Below are 6,428 nucleotides of genomic sequence, written 5' to 3'. Positions count from 1 at the left end.
ATTTATGGTAAAATAATTTGTCCATCAGGGTTCTTTTTCCTCTATAATTATTTATTTATTTATTTATGAAAACGCGCTTAGGGCAATGAGAAAGACTTAACAATGCAATACAATTTTACCCTTTTTTTTCCCCAACTTTTGACTTTTCAATTTTGTTTAAATAAAGAGTAAACTACAAAATCAGTCTCCTAACTATGCCTTCAATTCTATTTTGATCACTAAAGTATTAACTTTTTTATTCAATCATTGAACTTTTCGAAATAAAATATTTTAATCACTCTCTCATTAGTTGTTGTTAGATGAGTAACGGAAAGCTAATGTAGTTTTTTTATTGGTATAATAATAAATTTAACCCTTAATGTTAAAAAAATTCCATTTTAATTGTAACTCTAAAAAAATCAATAAACTTAACCTTCAACATTTATAAAATTTGTCAATTTAGTTATAATTCTAAAAGTTCCAAAAAAAGGAAAAATATTAAAAAAGTTCATTTTTTGGATAAAAATTATAAAACTAATTAAAAACCTAAGTATAAATAAATTAGAAATACAAAAATACAACAAAAGAGAAATATAGCAAATTATTCAAAAAGAAATCAACACAAAATGAATTGATGGATATCAGAGAGAGATGAAGTTGGACAATCCCATGAGACATGGAATCCACAAAATTATATTCTGTAGATTAGTTCAGCTTGTATTTTCAATTTATGGACAAGATTTTTTGAGACTTCGGTCGTTTGATCGATGTGCTTGGACTACCTAAGATTGGAAGTTATTGATAACAAGTCCAAGTAGGAAAAAGCAAGGGGAAAAAAACTTTTCTAAGTTTTTCATTTCGTAAAAGATTTTACTTTGTGTTGTTTTTTCTACCCAAATATTAGGTCTTTGTATATTTTTAAAATAAGAAAAAATCAAAAAAATTGTTTTGTAATGGTTAAAAAGTGCTATTTTTAGATTAATTTAATTAAATAATATGATATTAATCTAAAACATCACACTTAGATAGTTGGATTTAAGCCTACTACTTTTTTACCATATTCATGAAGGTGATAGTTTAAAATGAGCTCGATACAAATGACGTTTAATACTCTTCTTGTTCAGTGGATTATAGAGTTACGTTAAAGAATATAAGAGATGAATTTTTAAAATATATATTTTTTAAAATAATTAAAATTAGGACTAAATTGAGAAATTAAAAATATTGAGGGTTAAATTTATTAAATTTTTAGATTTATGAGTAAATTAATAAAATATATAAATATTAAAAGATTAAATTTATTATTATACCAATAAAAATATCTAAACCAATGACTAAATCGAAAAATTGAGGGAGTAAATAGTTGAATTTGGGCGAGTATGGCTGTAGTTTTCCCTTTAAAAAAAAGGTCGTTAGCTACTGTGTGAAGGCCGGGACGAAAGTGCAAGTCACACGGTTATAATGATTCGTCTCTTTTTCAAAATTTTGGATTTTGTTGAACGCTCATTTTCAATTTTCATTTTGGCTAGTTTTAGGAATAAATAATGATTCAAAGAATTATGATTTTTCAAGTCGTGAAACTTAACTGCTGTCTTAAAAGAGATGGCGATTAGAAAGAACTCAACACACACTACTAATATTATTTTAACTTTGGTAAGAGAAAGAAAATCACCAAAGCCAAAAAAGCAAAAAACAGACCAACGGACTAACCAAAGCAATTGACTTCAAAGAGAGAATTAAAGCAGACACAGACAGAACAGATACAGAAACAAATAAACCACCACCTATCAACCCCCCCTTTAGAAATTAGGATCTTCTCCTCCTTTGTGTTTACGCCATTCCCAACACTTGTTCTTGCTTTCATTTATTATTATTTTATTATTTTGGCTGTAATTGTTGTGAGAGAAAGAAAGAAAGAAGGGGCAAGAGGGGGTTTGTTCAAGTGAGGAAATCTGTGGTATTCTGGGGTTTTGACCAATTATTTCGTGGTGACCCTGGTGAGTATATCTCTTCTTTTTTCTGGGTTTCTATTTCTTTTGTTTTATGGATTTGGGTCTTCCTTTTTTTTTCTTTTAGTTTTCTTTAAAGCCCTCTCATCTTTGTCTTTTGGTGTTTGAGAATTTCCTGCAAATACATGTCCTTTTTATGTTCCTTCTTACACGTTTGTCGGTGGTTTTATCATTTATGTTGTTCTTGAAATAATATAAGGGAAAATATGAAATTAAAAAAACAAAAGAATTCTTAGATTGAGGGCGAAAACTTAGTAGTGACTTGATGTTTCAGGATTTTCATGGATTGAGAGGAGAGGAAACAAGGGTATATAATGGGGAGTTATTTAGAAGAAGAAGATGATAAATTCTTTGATAGCAGGGAGGAGATTTCTTCTGCATCTGAGGAATGTGGTCCTAGTCCTGATTTAGCCTTAGTTAATGATTTTTTGGATAGTTTTGATCATTTCGAGTTCTGGTCTGCGTTCCCACAAAGTGTTGATAAGCGTCGGCATAACTTTAGAAGATGGATGGATCTAAATTTCGATGGGAATTCGATTACCGGGGAGGTTCCTGGTAGTTCCGACAGGGATGAACTTGAGTTGGGAATTTCTAGAATCTCACTAGATAGTGGAGCTGTGTTGAGGACTTCAGGTCTTGAACATGGGGTTTCATCCAACCAGTCCTTGGTGTCTTCTCGGATCAATGATGCTCAACAGCCTGAGGATCGTTTTGCATGTCAAGCCGATAATTTGGATGGTCAAGTGGAATCAGTAACAGTTGAACAGTATCAGAATGGAATAAAAAGTTGTTTACCAAGTTCAAGTTCAAGTAGATCTGTTTGTTCCCAAGTGTCTGAGCGAACTACTATGTTGTCTCCTTTGGTTGAGCGGCACTTGGATGGGGAGGTCAACGGAAGACCTGCAATAGATGTGAAAAGGAAAGTGAAAAGGAGTTGGTTAAGAAAATTAGGTGCCATGGCTCATATTGTTGATAGACATGTTGATGTTTCATCGAAGCCCGATAATCATGATTCGGTGCCCGGGGAAAGGATGAAAAGGGTAAGACCTCATCCATCTAGCAAGCATTCCAAGGAGTTGTCTTCCCTTTATTGTGGGCAAGAATTTGTAGCACATGAAGGGTCCATCTTGACGATGAAGTTCAGTCTGGATGGCGAATTCCTAGCAACTGCAGGTGAAGATTGTATTGTGCGTGTATGGAAGATTGTTGAGGATGACAGTTTAGACAAATTTGATATCCAAGACCTTGATCCGTCATGTCTCTACTTCAGAATGAATCATCTCTCACAGCTGATTCCTCTTAATGTCGATAAAGAAAATATAGATAAGATTAAGAGGTTAAGGAGATCATCCGATTCAACTTGCGTCATTTTCCCACCCAAGGTCTTCCGAGTTTTGGAGAAGCCTGTGCATGAATTCCAGGGGCACAGCGCAGAAATTTTGGCTCTTTCCTGGTCTAAGAAAGGGGTAAAGTTCCTAGGCTTCATCTTCCTTGTTAAGTTGCTTTCAATCTCTATTAACAAATAAAAATATAATATATATCCTTTATTGTAGTTTCTACTGTCATCTTCTGTCGACATGACCGTTCGTCTGTGGCAAGTGGGATACTATGGATGCTTGAGGGTTTTTTCTCATAACAATTATGGTAGGCCTTCCATAACCCTAATCCTAGCTGTACAGAAATAGTAGTTAATTACATTTTTTTGTTTTGTTAGCTGGTCATCATCTTTCATTACACGACATTAACATGTGTATTATTCTGTAGTAACTTCTGTTGCCTTCAACCCTGTGGATGACAATTATTTCATCAGTGGTTCAATTGATGGAAAAGTTCGCATTTGGGAAGTGCTTCGTTGTCGAGTCATTGATTATACAGATGTAAGGGATATAGTCACTGCTGTTTGTTATCGGCCTGATGGAAAGGTTTTTCAAATCTTTTGCTTTTATTAGCTTGTTGAAAATTTTGGTTTCTTCCTGAAATTTAATAGATTTAAAAAATAATAATGTTTGATTATTGTAGGGAGGAATTGTTGGTTCAATGACTGGCAGCTGCCGCTTCTATGATGTAATAGGTATGTTCATGTACAAAAGCCTGGATTTTATAGTACATTAATGGGGCTATTGAACATATGGGATAATATTAAGTTCATCCAACATTGAATATTAAGGTGGTTGGTTTTGCAATAAACATACAGTGTTCTGCACCAATGGTCCTTTTGTTGCTAGTAGTTTCTGCTTAAACCTCGGTGAATAATTTTAACTGTTCCTATAGGTACTCGACTTCAACTTGATGAACCGATATATTTACAAGGCAAAAAAAGTTACCTGGAAAAAGGATAACTGGCTTCGAGGTGGTTAAATTTAATCCTTACATTTCTTTTTCATTATATTTTTTTCTCCCAGGTGAAGGCTTACATATTGCTGTTTCACTTTGTAGTTCTCTCCTACTGATCCAAGTAAAGTGATCATTACTTCAGCTGATTCACTTGTCCGTGTCTTGTCCGGGAGAGATGTCATATGCAAAGTGAAGGGTGAGTATTTCACACTTCTGTTTATATAATCTCGTGATCACGAGGTGGTAGTTGATTTAGCTTCTTTTCATCTTCCAGCATCCGGCTTTCGAGTTGCAACGAGTCAGATATCTGCAACTTTTAGCCAAGATGGGAAACAGATCATCTCAGCCAGCGAGGATTCCAATATCTACATCTGGAATTACGCTAACCAGGAGAAGAACAGTTCCAAGCTGAAAAGCATTTCGTCTTGCGAGAGTTTCCTCTCCCACAATGCATCGGTTGCTATACCTTGGCGTGGAATTGAGACCATTCCAGCAACACTTACATCCCTAGAACTGGGTGGTGGGGATGTGAGGAGAAACAGCCACCCAAGCGGGCAGAAACATCAAAGTCCAAAGGTGGAGCCGGAACAACCTATGCCTAATTCTTCACCAGATTGTTTCTCTTTAACGCGTGTTCTATTGGAGTCATTAACAAAGGGGTCTCCAACTTGGCCTGAAGAGACACTCCCCAACGCGAGTCCGGTGACAGTTGCATCTGACATGTGCAAGTTCGAGTTAAAGGTTTTGAAAAGTGCCTATCAAAGCATGTTGAGTTCCCACAAGTGGGGACTTGTCATAGTTACTGCAGGCTGGGATGGACGGATTCGAACCTACCTCAATTATGGTCTACCTATTCGATTATAAGACCCCTCCAAAGATTCAGCAAGCTTTAACCAGGGACTGAATTCATGGCTGTTGCTGCAACAGGTTAAGGTTCGTGTGGTCCCCCTCCCTGCATGTGGGTCTGGACCCATCTTAGATTTGGAAGTGTATTAGAGTGCTATCAGTTCAAAGGGTTCGTTAATTTAGGGTCTAATCCAGTCAGGTCCCAACAAGTGGCTGGGGTTTAATATTTTGTTGGATCACAGCTTATAGATATCAAATTTATATATATTATTTTACTGATTCTTTGATTTGTTTGAGGGACTACGAGCTCTAAATTATGTGCTAACGGGCCCTTTCTTTTTGTAAGTAATTATTTTTAGCAGTATAAATGAACTTGTAACAACCATATTTGCATATCAATATTTTCGATAATTAATTTTCAAAAGAAAATATTTTCGATTTTCGATAATTTTATATAAAAATGCAACTAGTTTTCTTTGTCGTGCGATGCACCAGTTATTGTAATTTTTTTTGTTTAATCAACATATATTACAAGCGATAAAATATAATTTAATTGAAAAAATAAAAAGAAAATTAAAATACTTATTTCATTATAATATTATAATTTTAAATATTTCATTAGTTTTAAAAACATATAATGTAAAAAGTATTAACTTCCATGAATGTTAAATTATATATACATCAAATCATAAAACAAAATATACATAATATTAACCATAATTTATACATAATGTTAACTATTAATATTTAATTTATTTAAACTATTTTGAAAAAAAAACTTGGACCTACCTGAAATGATTGAAATATCTTTTAAACATAATAATAATTAAAATAAAAAATTACATAATTATTTAAGTTTTTTTTTGCTATTACGTAACCCTAGCACTCGCTATATTTCCTACTCTTCCATTCTGTAGAAGTTGCCGGAGTCGCCTTTGATCAACTCTTTTTTACACAAAAACCAACTAAAATTCTTTGAAAGCACAAAAAAAAGTTTCAACCCTGATAACATTGATCTGTCAAGTCCATCATTCGATCAAAATGGCCACTAACATTTGTATGTTTTGTCAAAATGGTCCTAATTATATTTTTGAGCTTTTTTTGGCCATTAACATTCATTCCTTTTTTCAATATGTTTTTTTCTAATAGATTTAATAAATAAATTCAAGGTTTCAATATTTGTTTTCTTTCAAAAGGTTTCAATCTTTCATACGTTTGTTTATTGAAAAGTTTTTCTACTGGGTTAATTTTTTTAGATAA

The 6,428-nt window shown here is 33.5% G+C and overlaps 1 non-coding gene across 1 annotated transcript; it reads left to right on the top strand.

Moving 5' to 3' along the window:
* The first annotated feature begins 1,554 nt into the window (after nt 1-1,554).
* On the top strand, nt 1,555-5,597 carry LOC107950714 (uncharacterized). Its single transcript, XR_005911304.1, has 8 exons — nt 1,555-1,976; nt 2,263-3,454; nt 3,542-3,632; nt 3,753-3,910; nt 4,008-4,059; nt 4,260-4,338; nt 4,425-4,518; nt 4,597-5,597. It is a non-coding gene; the product is annotated as an uncharacterized protein (transcript).
* Nucleotides 5,598-6,428: the final 831 nt, after the last annotated feature.

This window comes from Gossypium hirsutum, chromosome D03 (genome assembly GCF_007990345.1).
Source record: "Gossypium hirsutum isolate 1008001.06 chromosome D03, Gossypium_hirsutum_v2.1, whole genome shotgun sequence".
NCBI lineage: Eukaryota > Viridiplantae > Streptophyta > Magnoliopsida > Malvales > Malvaceae > Gossypium > Gossypium hirsutum.
The sequence above is the reverse complement of the archived record's forward strand: the minus strand, read 5'-3'. Positions and strand labels throughout refer to the sequence as shown.